Source organism: Aotus nancymaae, unplaced genomic scaffold, assembly GCF_030222135.1.
Source record: "Aotus nancymaae isolate 86718 unplaced genomic scaffold, 86718_ANA_hifiasm-v0.15.2.pri h1tg000043l, whole genome shotgun sequence".
NCBI classification, from domain to species: Eukaryota; Metazoa; Chordata; class Mammalia; order Primates; family Aotidae; genus Aotus; species Aotus nancymaae.
In genome coordinates this window covers 696,733-708,799 of record NW_026988457.1, presented here as the reverse complement: position 1 = coordinate 708,799, position 12,067 = coordinate 696,733, and positions in this window count along the sequence as shown.

Genomic DNA, 12,067 nt, shown 5'->3' with positions numbered 1-12,067 from the left:
ATTTAGCAAGGTTGTGAAATATAAAGTCGATATGTAAGAACCATTGTACTTCTGTATATTAGCAACAAACAACTGAAAAAATTAAAGTTAAAACAAACCACTTAACAAAAGCATCAAAAAACATAAAATACCCAGGAATAAATTTAACAAAATACGTGCAAGACCTATACACTGAAAACTACAAAACACTGCTGAAATTAAAGAAGACCTAAATAAATGGAAAGAAATACACGTTCATGAATTAAGACTCAACATTAAGATATGAAAGTTAATACAAAACTCCTAGAAGAAAATAACAAGAAAATCTTCATAATTTTGGGTTAGGCAAAGATTTTAGATAGAACCCCAAAGGTGTAAAACACATACACATAGTTTAATTGAATTTCATCTAAATTAAAATTTTCTGCTTTTGAAATACATTGTTAAGAAAATAAAAAGGAGTGGGTGCAGTGGCTCACACCTGTAATCCCAGCGTTCTGGCATGATGCAGGACGTGCACGTGTACCCCAGAGCCCAAATACAATAAAAAAAATAAATAAAAGAAATGTAGTAGACTGGCCAGGCATGGTGGAAAACAAAAACGAAGTGTGGTCCTTAGCTTAGTAGCGTTACCATCACCGACAAACTTGTTAGAAATGCAAATTCTCAGGCTTCAATGCAACCCTTCTGAATCACAGACTCTAGGAGTGGGGTTCAGCAATCTGTGTTTTTAAAAGCCCTCCCATGATTCTGCTGCACACAAAAGATTGAAAACCGATGCTGTACTCTGGCCAAAGACTTCTAGCGTCTCCATTTCACTTAGTGTATGCCTATGTTGAATCCAGTTTTAGAAAGTATTAAACCACATCCAGCTCCTTGAGATATTTGAGTGTAGAATTATCTTATGTAAGGATGTCATACAATATTCTAAAGCACACTCAAAAACCTATTCCTTCATTGAGTGGTGTTGAGTCAAAAAATATATATTCTGTCACACATTCCTGAATTTCTCTTTTGTAATTTCTACATCCAACAAAACTAAGCTTCAGAAATGAAGGAGAAATAGACTTTTCCTGCCAAGCAAATTCTGAGGGAATTTGCCACTACCAAACCAGCACTACAAGGAATGCTAAAAGGAGTTCTAAATCTTGAAACAAAAGCTTGATATGGACCAAAATGGAACCTCCTGAAAGCATAAAACTCACAGGGTCTATAAAGCAGTAGCACAATGAAGAAAACAAAGCATCTTGGTAACAACTAATATGATAAATAGAATAGTTTCTCACATCTCAATATTAATGTTGAATATAATGGCCTAAATGTTCCACTTAAAAGATACCGAATGGGAGAATAGATTAAATAAAAACAAAACAAAACAAATATCTGCTGTCTTCAACAGCCTCACCTAACACATAAAGACTCATAAACTTAAGGTAAAGGGGTGAAAAAAGATATTCCACACAAATGGAAACCAAAAGTGAGCAGGAGTAGCTACTCTTATATCAGACAAAACAGACTTTAAAGCAATAACACTAAAAAAGGACAAATAAGGACTTATGTATAGTGATAGAAGGATCAGTCCAACAAGAAGATATTGCAATCCTAGATTTATATGCAACTAAAACTGGAACTCCCAGATTTATCAAACAATTGCTACTAGACCTAAAAAATGAGATAGACAGTGACATAATAACAGTGGGGGACTTCAATACTCCACTGAAAGTGCTGGACAGATCATCAAGACAAAGTCAACAAAGAATGGATTTAAACTATACCCTAGAACAAATGGACTTAACAGATATTTACAGAACGTTCCTCTGAACAACTATAGAATATACATTCTTCTCATAAGCACATGAAACATTCTCCAAGATAGACCATATGATAGGCCACAAAACAAGTCTCGATAAATTTAAGAAAATTGAAATTGTATCAAGTATCTTCTCAGATCAGAGTGGAATAAAACTGGAAATCAACTCCAAAAGGAACCCCAAAAACTATATAGATACATGGAAATTAAATAATCTGCTCTTGAATAATTTTTTTGGTTAACAATGAAATCAAGATGAAAATTTTAAAATTCTTTGAAATAAATGATAATACTGACACAAGTTATCAAAACCTCTGGGATACAGCAAAAGCAGTGCTAAGAGGAAAATTCATAGCATTAAATACCTACATCAAAAAGTCTGAAAGAACACAAACTGGCATTCTAATGTCACACCTCAAGGAACTAGGGAAACAAGAACAAACTAAACCCAAAGCCAAAGGGCAGGGCAAAACTACATGAAATTGAAACAAAAAAAATACAAAACATAGATGAAACAAAAAGCTGATTCTTTGAAAAGTTACACAAAATTGATAGACCATTAGTGAGACTAAGAAGAGAGAGGTCCAAATAAGCTCAATTAGAAAAGAAACTGGAAATATTACAACTGATACCACTAAAATACAAATGATCATTCAAGGCTATTATGAACACCTTTACATATACAAACTAGAAAATATAGAGGAAATGAATAAATTCCTGGAAACATACAACTGTCTTAGCTTAAATCAGAAAGAAACAGAAACCCTGAACAGACCAATAACAATCAGCAAGATGGAATCATTTATTTAAAAATTGCCAACAAAAAAAAGTACAGGACCAGATGGATTCATAGCTGATTTCTACTGAACATTCAAATTGGTACCAATCCTACTGAAACTGTTTTAAAAGATGAAAAAGGGAATTCTCCCTAGATCATTCTATGAAGCCAATACCACCATAATATCAATAGCAGGGAAGGACATAACAAAAAAAAAAAAAAGAAAGAAAACTACAAACCAATATCCTTGATGAACATAGATGTAAAAATCCTCAAGAAAATACTAGCTAACTGAATCCAACAGCACATCAAAAAGATAATACACCATGATCAAGTGAGTTTCATCCCAGGGATGTAAGGATGGTTTAACTTACACAAGTCAATAAATGTGATACATCACATAAACAGAATTAAAAATAAAAATCACATGATCATCTCAATAGATGAAGAAAAAACATTTGATAAAATCCAGCATCCCTTTAGGATTAAAAACCCTTAACAAAATAGGCATAGAAGGGACTTATCTCTAAGTAATAAAAGTCATATATCACAATCCCATAGCCAACTAGCCAACATCATTCTGAATGGGGAAAAGTTGAAAACATTCTCCCTGAGAACTGGAACAAGACAAGGATGCCCACTTTCACCATTTCTCCTCAGCATAGTTCTAGAAGTTCCAGACAGAGCAATCAGGCAAGAGAAAGAAAGAAAGGGCATCCAAATCGGGAAAGAGGAAGACAAACTCACTATTCACTGATGATGTGACTGTATACCTAGAAAACCCTAAAGACTCATTCAAAAGGCTCCTGCATCTGATAAACGAACTCAGTAAAGTCTCAGTTTACAAAATCAACATACACAAATCTGTAGCACTGCTCTTCACCAACAATGACCACACTGAGGATCAAATCAAGAACTCAGTCCCTTTTATAAAAGCTGCAAAAAAACAAACAAACAAACAAACAAACAAAAAAAAACCTAGGACTATACTTAACTAAGTATAATCTCCAAGGAAAACCACAAAACACTGCTGAAAGAAATCACAAATGACACAAACAAATGGAAACACGACCCATGCTCATGGAAGGGAAGAATCAATATTGTGAAAATGACCATACTGCCCAAAGCAATCTACAGATTAAATGCAATTCTAATTGAAATACTATCATCATTTTTCACAGAACTAGAAAAAACAATCCTAATTCATACAGAACCAACCAAGAGCCCACATGGCCAAAACAATATGAAGCGAAAAGAACAAATCTGGAAGCATAAAGTTACCGGACTTCAAATCATACTGTCAGAGGATCCTTAGGGTGTCTCTTTTCCAGCTGGAAGCCTTTGTGGTTGTGGTGCCTTTGCCTGAGTTTTGTTTGGACCCACAGGCTCATTCTGCCCACTCGGCCTGGCAGGCTGTGCTTGGCTTGTGCTACCAGCCTGGATCCCACTCCTGCAAAGGATGAGCCAGGCACAGAGTGGTGAGGGGTGCCTGAGTGAGCAAGCACGGGGTGTGGCCACTGTGCACAGGCAGGCATGCTAGCTGCTGTGGTGGGGCAGACAGCTCCAGGCATCCACACAGGCACTGACTCTGTAAGGCTGTGGCTGAACCAGGTGTATCGCAAGTGGCTTTCACCACAGGATCAAAGAAATGTGGTGGCATCTGGACGCTCAGAGATGCCAGGAACCACATAGTCCCAGAGAGTGTGTCACAGCCCTGGCCTGGCGACCTCTTGGGTCTGGGCTCCCCAAAGGGCCACAACTCTTCTCTCTCCTTCTCACAACATGGCAAGTAGGTTAGGGGGTGTGTTTCAGCCCTGTTTGTGTTACAGATCTTTCTGTTCCGCCATTTGGCAGGTCCCAAGTTTTTGTCCCATGTCCAGAAAGAATGAGGTACATGGACAACTGGCAGGTGAGTAAGGCAAAGATGTGCTTTGTTGAGTGACAGTACAGCTCTCAGGAGACCTGAAGTGGCTAGCTCCTTTCCACAGGCAGGTCGGCTGGATGAGTGCAGCGCTCAATGGAAAGGAGACCCAAGTGAGTAGCTACTATCTGCAGGCAGGTTGTCCCAATGTCTGTGCAGCTCTCAGCAGAGAGGAGATCCAGAGTGGGTAGCTCCTATCTGCACGCAAGTGGTCCCTACATCTCTGCAAGTCTGGCTGAACCCAGGGCTTTTCTGGGCTTCAGAAGGGAGGAAGTGTGTGCTGATTGGCCCATGGGGAGCACCAAAAGCACCATTAAGTTCTTACTCCATCCAGGCTGCAGACTCCACTCAGAACTGACAGCCCAGCCCCCATGCTTCAGGCCATCCCTGGCTTGAAGGTGGGGCTTCACTGCGGACACGCCTCTTTCTGCCCAGGAGGCTGCCTGCCTCCTGCTACCATAAATCATGTCATCCATGGTGCCCAGGCTGTTCATGCAGAGGACCACCTTCAGGCCCATGCCAAGCCACCCTCAACACCACCTTGGCTTCCCTCCCATGTTCGTTGGCACCCAAAGTCTTGAGGGGGGCTAGGTGGCACGGGGCCGCCGTGTCAGTGCCACTCTGAGCATGCACACCTGGCTGAGTTGTGACAGTGCCCAGGCTCAGCTTCAACTTTGCTCAGAAATTGGAGTAGGTGCTGGGAGCAGGGAGGGAGAGGCAAGACAGCAGGAGGAGGCACTTCCAAGCCTCTGGGGGAAAGGGGCTTCCTGAGTCTCCAAGAGCTCAGGGGTGCTCTAGTCCACAGTCTAGGTGGGCAGCTGCTCCAGATGGGCCACTGCTGCTATCAATACTACAAGGCTATCCTTATCTAAACATCATGGTACTGGTATAAAAATAGGCACTTTGACCAATGCAATAGAATAGAGAACCAAGAAATAAAGCCAAATGCCTATAGCCAACTGATCTTCAACAAAGCATACAAAAATATAAATTGGGGAAGTGACTCCTTATTCAATAGTTGGTGCTGGGATAACCGGCAAACCACAGGTAGAAGAATGAAACCAGATCCCTATCTCTCACCTTATACAAAAATCAACTCAAGATGGATCAAAGACCTAAAGATAAGACCTGAAACCATAAAAATTCTAAACGATAATGTTGGAAAATCTCTTCCGGACATTGCCTTAGGCAAAGAATTCATGACTAAGACCCCAAAAGCAAATGCAACAAAAGCAAACATAAATAAATGGAACCTAATTAAGCTAAAAAGCTTCTGCACAGCAAAAGAAATAATCAGCAGAGTTCACAGACAACCCACAGAGTGGGAGAAAATATTCACAAACTATGTATCCAACAAAGGACTAATAGGACTAATATTCAGAATCTACAAGGAACTCAAATCAGCAAGAAAACAAAAAAAGAAATAATCCCATCAAAAAGTGGGCAAAAGACATGAACACACATTTCTCAAAAGAAGATGTACAAACAGCCAACAAACATGAAAAAATGCTCAACATCACTAATCATCAGGGAAATGCAAATTAAAACCACAATGAGATACCACCTGCAAGAATGGCCATAAATAAAAAGTCAAGAAACAGTAGATGTTGGCATAAATGAGGTGAAAAGGGAACACTTTCACACTTCTGGTGGGAATGTAAATTAGTACAACCCCTATGGAAAACAGTATGGAGATTCTTTAAAGAACTAAAAGCAGAACTACCATTCGATTCAGCAATCCCACTACTGGGTATCTACCCAAAGGAAAAGAAGTCAGTATATGAAAAAGGCACATGCACGTTCATGTTTCTAAAAGCCCAACTCACAATTGCCAGCATATGCAATCAACCTAAGTACCCATCAATCAATGAGTAGATAAAGAAAATATGGTACATATGCACCATGAAATGCTACTCAGCCATATAAAGGAACAAAACAATGTCTTTTGCAGCAATTTAGATGGAACCAGATGCCCATTCTAAGTGAAGTAACTGAGGAATGAAAAACAAATGCTGTATATTCTCATTTATAAATGGAAGCTAAGCTATGAGGGTGCAAAATCATATGGTAATAAAATGGACTATGGGGACTTGGGGGGAGGTTGTGAGGGGGATGAGGGATAAAAGACAACATATTTGGTACAGTGTATACTGCTTGGGTGCTGGGTACAGTAAAATCTCAGAATACAGCACTGAAGAACTCATCTATGAAACCAAAAACCACCTGTACCCCCCAAATTAAAAGTTTAAAAAATAAAAATAAAAATTTTTTGTAGAGATAGGGTCTCAACATGTTGCCCAGGCTAGTCTCAAACTCCTGGCCTCAAGTGATCCTCCAGCCTTGGCCTCTCAAAGTGTTAAGATTACAGGTGCGCCTGGCCCTGAATTTCTTATAGATAGAATTTGGCAAAGTCCACAGATTCTATCATGTTAGCTTTCTTTGGATTTGGCCTCCAGGGGGTATGCTGGACTCTTAACACTAGCTATGGTTTTGGAAACAGAGGGATTTAGCAAGAGGGGAACGGGTTTTCTCTGGTAAACTGACTCCCCTGAGGTGAAGAACCTGCTTCCTCAGTCATATTCCCACTTAATTCCATTCTTAGGTTACGACTGGTCCTAACGAATGCTCCAGTTTTCACACAATAGATCTGGTGGGGAAGTGGCTTCAACAGCTGTGCTTATTCTGGAGACTGCGATCTTGATTTTTGCTGAGTATTATACCTGCAAGAAATGGGATGGTTTAGGCTGCTATAGGTTGGTATGGGGGTTTGAGCCTGCCATTTACTTGCTTTAAACTTCTCAATGTTAGAAGCAGCCATTCCAGAATCCTGACTTTTTGATATTCTGATTGTTCAGAACCTTGCTATAAAATGGGTCTGTGATTTTATGTGACCAGATGGAATAGCTATTTTACAGTTGCCTGCCAGAGGCAGCTAGATTTCCTACCTAGATTCACTACCTAACCCCTCAGTCAGGTAACTAGTTTCCAATTCCCACATTTCTCTGGGGACTTGTTCCCTGTAACAAGTCCCGGGCTGCAGACTGCTACTGGTCTGTGGCCTGTTAGGAACTGGGTGGCATGGCAGGAGGTGAGTAGCGGGTGAGCATTATGCTTGAACTCTGCCTCCAGTTAGGCCAATGGCAGCATGAGATTCTCAAAGGAGTGTGAACCCTACTGTGAACGCACACGCAAGGGGTCTAGGTTGCACGCTCCTTATGAGGATCTAATGTCTGATGATCTGAGGAGGAACAGTTTCATCACAAACCCACTCCCCTCACCCCCAGGTCAATGGAAAAATTGTCTTCCATGAAACTGGTCCCGGGTGCCAAAAATGTTGGGGGCTGCTGCCCTATAACACAAACTGTCTGATGTCAATTACTCATTCAGAGACTCTGATTGCAGGCAACAAAATGTACTTTTATCTTAAGCACAAGGGGCTTGACCGGAATGATAACAGAGGCTCACGGATTCAATAGAAAGCTGAGAAGCAGGCTAAGAAAGCAACCAGGAAGCAAAACAGCATCCACAGAGAAGCAGCAGCAGCTACAGCAATGATGACACAGCATGAGGGCATGCAGCTGTTCCTGGTGACGTAGCACCTCACTGTCCTCCCCATGCCCTTGCTCAGGGGTCCCAGTACCAGGAGAGAAGTTTAACGGGCTGGCCTTGGTCCCATGCCTGTCCTCTGGAGGCCCCTGAAGCAGAGAGGGAAGACATCATGCCCTCTTAGAATTCGAGAAGGGGCATGCGCTCTCCCCCCACAACCACACACAAGGAAGAAAGGTGATTCCTCTAAAGGATTAGGTGTTAATCTTGCTATTGGGAAGTAAGGGTGAATGCCAGATAGCCAAAAGAAGACAAATGCGTTCTACAAAGGAGGAGGTGAAATAGAGGGTAATGGAATCTGGTTGCTGACCTTGGCTATCTTTTCCCCAAAACTAAACCCTGGAGGTATGCGGTTTTTGTTGTATTAAGGCAAGAGAGGGTGTCTTAAGCCAGTCCCTAAAACAATAATTTGGTTGTGCCTTTTATATATTGGCGAAAAACAAGCATACAAAACAAAATCATTGATTAAACAATATGCACCTTCATGATACTGACACCAAACAAACTAATTGGTTACTGTTACAGGATGACCCATGTGTTATCACTGCATAATTTTTATTGAATAAGTATTATTGCATAATTATCATTTTTGTTATTTTTTAAATTGCTAGAAATAACAGAATAAAGTTTATTCCCCCTGCCTTTCCTATATTAACTCTACTCCTGGATAACCAAATAGTAGGTAATAGGAAAGTTCTCTATAAGACAGTATTTTGGCTAAAAAAAAAAAAGACAAAATGACAGGTAGAATCATCAGTTTGCAAGCCTAATAAATAAATGAATCTATGTATTGTGTATCAATGGCCACCACTATCACAAAATGGGAGATGGTTAGGCCTTAGGTGTCTTTTTATGGAAGAACACGCCACCTATGAAGTGACTATTTCAAAAATAATGAACCTGAACCTTATCAAGCTTGTAGATTCAACTAGCAGTTTATAGGCAATGCTAAGGAAAGACAACAACATGCTAAACTATATCACAAACAGGCAGACAGTAAAATCTAGACTGTGGGAAACTATAGCGCAGTTAACTTGGTTTTTTCAACAACTAGCAAGAAAAAGAAAAATGAGACGGAGGTGGAACCCATATATTTACACAACTGGCACAATTTATATATGACACTTATTGGACCATTAGAAATTTGAACAGAGGGTATTTGTCAGGAATTATTGTTAATTTAGATATAATAGCTTTATGGTTATGCTAGTGTTATACACTGAAATATTTACACATAGAGATAGATATCTAGAATTTCTTTTAAGGCAATATTGAGTGGAACAATGGGTAGAAAATACAGATGAAACAAGATTATTATTGAAGACAGATGAGGAGGATTTGGGGTTATGTTGTACTTTTCTATCTACTTCTGGATATTTAAATTTTCCCTAGTAAAAAGTTTAAGAACAAATGTATACCACCTCTTGTGCCTTATCAGTTTCCTCCATCTTCTCTTAAATTTTCATGCCCTAGTGCCTACTTCAAAGCTACTGCACAGAATGGAGCATGAACCACCCCGATCTCACTCTCAGCTTGCTCGTGCAGTGATCTGGCAGAACACTGGTAGTGTTAAGGTCAGCAGTTGTTCCCCTTATGGCCAACATGGTATTTCTTTGGCCATAATGTTTGTGATGATGACAAAATATCTCAAATCATATTCAATACTCTGAAATAACAGTAATGAAAAATGCTAAAATTACATTTAACATTTTGACATCAGTCATTTTCAAATTGAAGTTTTGTTCAATAAAATGGTTAGGTTTAGGCCATCGAAAGGGTACTGTGTAGAAACAGACTCTAAAGCATTAAATAAGAACCCATCAGTATATAAGGACACTTGAGGAGAAGAAGAGAAATGTGAGGAATCTCTGCTTTACAACTTGTCAGCCAAAACAAGTAGAAAAAGAATGTCACAATTTTGTACCCTCTTTTGACCCCCCACGACCATGTTATAAATGATTCAGTGAAGATTTTCCATGGATACTAAAACCTCAGTGAAAAGTTCTTGGGGAACAGGATATACACAGGGTCTCAAATTATTGCTTCACAGACTACTTATTGATTACAAATAGGAAACTGTACTTTACAATAAAGATCTCTGATAGCCATCACACATTAACCAGGTGATCAAACTTGGCATCACAGCAAGTGGAACACCCTGACACTGTGTGAGTCCTGATGAGCTGTGGTAAGAAGCACACATCGCCACCACTGTGGATATCTTGCCAAAAATGTTTCTCCTGAATTTACTAATTAGGAAATAAGACGTTACGTTAGAGACATGAAGGTTATATGGGTGCTCTCGGTATTGTTCTTCCAGATTTTCTCTAAGTTTGAAATTTTAAAAATACAAAACAGAAAACATTTAAAAACTGGTGAAAGTCTTGAGTTAAAATCAATTCATCTCTCCAAAAGTGTGGCCAAAGTCAAAGCAGAATTCTATGTGATCCTCCACTGACGCAGCAACTCACGCCCGTAATCCCAGCACTTTGTAAGGCCAAGGTGGGCGGATCACGAGTTCAGGAGTTCGAGACCAGCCTGACCAACGTGGTGAAACCCTGCTTCTACTAAAAATACAAAAATTAGCCGGGCATGATGGCAGGCGCCTGTAAGCCCAGCTACTCAGGAGGCTCAGGCAGGAAAATCACTTGAACCTAGGAGGTGGAGGTTGTAGTGAGCCTCCACTACAGCCTGGGCAACAGAGTGAGACTCTGTCTCAGAAAAAAAAAAAAAAAAAAAAAAAATTTGAAAGTCCATTACACTTTTTCAACCTGGGAAAAAAAAAAACAAAAAACCCAACTACTTGGGAGGCTGAGGCAGGAGAACCGCTTGAATCTGTGAGGCGGAGGTTGCAGTGAGCTGAGATCGCGCCACTGCACTCCAGCCTGGTGACAGAGAGACTCCATCTCAAAACAAAACAAAACAAACAAAAACCTAATGGTATATTCTCATTCTTTAGGAATATTTAAGGATCTGTAACACATTAAGTATAGGTTCTTAATGAAGTATTTCTTGTATATGAAAGAACTTGAATTTCAATTTTGAAGTCATGAGGTACATAAGCTCAATGAAGTGTCACAGCATTTTTTATTTTTATTGGAATAACAAATCAAAATTTGGTTAACTTTGACTTTGGCCACACTTTTGAAGAGATGAATTGATTTTAACTTATATTTCATGTTTGAATAAACACATTTATCCAATTGTAGAATCCAGTGGAAGATTGTATTTCACATAATTGTTCCATCTTTCAAAAGCACTTGTTCAGATCGTTTTTCTCATTCTTGAATGTCTGCATTCAAAGAAATAAAAAGCTGGGGGCATGGTGATGTATGCCTATAGTCCCAGCTACTCAGGAAGGTAGGGCAAGAGGATCACTTAAGCCCAGGAGTTCAGGGCTTTGGTAAGCTCTAGATACCCACTGCACTCCAGCCTGGGAAACATAGCAAGACCTCATCTCAAAAAAATAAAATAAACAAAGGATTAACAAAATGTAGAAAAACACTATGCTGTATTCCCTGTCCCCCAGAAAAAGGGATAACATCTAAAGGACAACACTACGAAAAAGTAGTAAGTTATTTGCATTTTGTAGAGTGAAAAGTTGTGTTTAATGAAAGAGCCATCCTGTGGTGTGCCAAACAGTGTTCAATTATACTCCAAATCCAGCACTTCCAGATGGTAATACCCACCAACTCCCTTGTTCTCATATATATTAAAAGGCTTAATATAAAATTAGGTTGCACCCCCATTAGGTATGCTTTTATTATCATTTTACTATTAATAAATTTTAATCAAGGACTCTGATATCATGACTAGAAACAGAATCTGCAGCCTCACTCACCCACCCTTATCCTCTAGGAAGGGGAGAGGGATTGGAGAAGTTCATAAGTGATCATACCTACAAGATGAGGCTTTCATCAAAACCCCTGAACTCTCAGGTTGGTGAACACGTGGAGGTGTCCGGAGGGTTGTG